Raw genomic sequence first — 3,052 nt, forward strand, 5'->3', positions numbered from 1 at the left:
AGTCCATCGCCGGAAAGGGAAAACAGCACCTCACTTGGGACCAGTTCAACACCTTCCTCGCCAAAAAGCAGAGAAAAAGAACAGAGCATGATCCATCATCTCCATCATTCATCCACATGCGGGAAATCAAGATACCTGGATGTTTGCACATACATCTGAATAGACACATTGGGTGTAGAAGTCTTTTAGGTGTATTATAACTTTGAAGTATATATTGTCACTTTTGTTGACTAGTCTAGAAAGGCAATTGTTTGATTAAAGTCTTCATACCATTCGATTATACCATCAAACATAAAAACTCTCCATCAAATGCTTGCAGATAACTTTCCGAGAGCTTTATCATATCGTCCACCCATTTGGCACTACTGCCTACATTTATAAATATTGACTTTTAGTATAATTAACTTAGCAATCATCGAACGCACGCATGAGCAAGCCACCAAGCCAACTCTGCAACCGCAACTGCCCAAGGGCGAGCCCTTCACCATCAAGCTCACCTGCAACAGGCCCTTTTCCTCTCCAAAGCACTCCCCCTCAGGTATTCCCTCCATCCATAACGCAAAAAAAAGACCAATAAAAACACAAAGAACACTTCCAAACCGCGCAAACATTCCAACTTGCCCTCCAGAAGCGCCCAGAAGCTTCCCTGCATACAGTAGAAAGAAGGCAATTCAGCAGAGATGTCAACTCAAATAGTCTAAAAGGAGCTCCAGCGTCCATAATAAGCCAAGCCATACTCATAAGTGAACGAGGAGACCCGCTCCGTGCAGAATTTAAGACATTAGTAGAAAAAAACAGAAGTGAGGGAGGGACTGGATTGGCGGCTATAGTTCTTGAAAGAAGCGAAATCCCACTCTCTCTTCGTGAGAGCTTACGGAGAAGTGTTCAAGCAGCTCGAGCAAAGGATTGGCAGCAAGGCCATTTCGGAGGGGGATTCCATCAACCATAGTCAATGTGGTCAACGATGAAAAAATGAGGAGAACAAAGCCTGGCCTTCAATTGTCGGAAGAACTCAAAAGAGTTACGTCAAGCATAAAAACAAGCCAGCTTCATTGCCTCAACCAAAATAAGAAAATAAACGAAAGGAAGAGGCCCAGAAGGCTATTGCCAAAAAGGCGCCAAAAGCTGTCATCAATGTTCAAAATGCTGACAAAAAGAAGGAAAAAAACTCTTCCTCTTCAAAGTCATCCCTAAATCGACTAAAGAAGGGAGACTCTGATTCTTCTGATGACTTAGGAGTGGATTTCGATATCAGTGAGTATGAAATAAGGGCAGACCTGCAATTCTAAGACTACCACTTCCTGAATGCCAGTTTCATATCTCGAAACCTCAAGAAAATCCCATCAACTGAGGCTCTCACTCTGCTCACCAACTACGGTCTTACAGATATCGACGTCCTCCAGATAAAGACCCTTTCTTCTTCTGACATCGCAAATCTACGGCACTAGGTGGACAATTTGAAGAAGAAATACCCTTGCATCTCGGAGCCATAATAGCGTGAGTAGGCGTAGTCTTCCTTTTCGTTGTAGGAGGATTGAGTGATATTGGTATGTTATTTATTGTGATAGCTAAATAAATTTTGATCATAGAGTAATTGGAAGTTGATTTTCTTGTGTGTTATTGTTGCCATAATTTATACGATTTATACAATAATGGATTAGGGTGTCATTATTTATTTTATTCGGATGATTCGAGGCAGAATCGCCAAGTTTTTTGTATCATATGAGTCCGCCTTCAAGAGCGCCTGTTGGATCCCGTCGCCTACTGGCGCGCTGAGGCCGAAAGAGTGAAGTGGCATACCTTTCCCAAGACCGCCCTCCGCGTCGATGACCTCCACTTCTACAAGTGGTTCCCTGATGGAAGCATCAACATCACTTAGCAGTGTCTGGATGTGCACCTCAAAGATAGGGCGCAACAAGTTGCCTACTTCGTCGAAAGTCCCATCACGGATATGTAATTATTCAGCCATTATAGAAATCGACCATCACTATCAAGAGCTCCATCGCCGAGTTTAGGCCTTTGCCGGTGCCCTCAAGCAGGAATTCAAGGTGGAGGTTGGGGATAGAGTTATTATCTATATGCCGATGGTGATATAAAGCATTATTGCCATTCTCGCCTGCGCGAGGATCGGCGCTACTCAGTGGTGGTTTTCGGCGGTTTTCCGCGCACGAACTGGCTAACAGGATTGTGGACTCAAATCCAAAAGCTATTATCTTGGCCAATGCCGGCAAAGAACCTAATAAAGTTTTAAACTATAAATCTATAGTTAATCATGCTATGTAATTAGCCAATAAAAAATAACTCACAAAAATCATCTTCCAAAGACCGAACCTCCTCCCCCCCGACCTCTCCAGAGCAATGAACATGACTTCATCAAGGTCGAAAATTCAGGCGCCAGATCATCCCCCATCTTTGTTAATTCCGCCCATCCGCTGTATATCTTGTATACGAGTGGACCACAGGCAAGCCGAAGGGCATCGTGAGGGACCATGGAGGAACAGCTGTGCTGCTCCAGCACGCCATGAGAAGGATCTACAACATGAAACCGGGAGGAAGCATGTTCTGCTCTCGGATATCGGATGGGTCTTGGGGCACTCCTTCATCATCTATGCTCCCCTCATCACCGGCATCAAATCAGTCCTCTTCGAGGGCAAACCGGTGGGAACTCCCAATCCTGACGTCTTCTGGGAGATCATCGACCGCAACAAGAGTAATCAATCGTCTATTTAGTCGAGCATCTCTATACTTCCCCCACCGCCATCAGAACCATCAGGAAGGAGGACTCTTAAGGCAGATACATCAACCAGCACGATCTAACCCACCTCAAGAGCGTCACTCTGGTCGGTGAACGTTGCGACATCCCTACTTTCCAGTGGGTGGAGGACCATCTGAAGGGAAAACTGGTCAACGATTGCTACTGGCAGACCGAAAGCGGAGGCCCTATCCTCTCCAACTACTTGGGATTCAAGACCTTCCCCGAAAAACCAGGATCAGCCTGCAAGCCTCTCCCTGGGTATAACGTAAAAGTGATCAACTCTGCCACTGGTTTGGA

This window comes from Nymphaea colorata, unplaced genomic scaffold (assembly GCF_008831285.2).
Source record: "Nymphaea colorata isolate Beijing-Zhang1983 unplaced genomic scaffold, ASM883128v2 scaffold0265, whole genome shotgun sequence".
Lineage (NCBI taxonomy): Eukaryota > Viridiplantae > Streptophyta > Magnoliopsida > Nymphaeales > Nymphaeaceae > Nymphaea > Nymphaea colorata.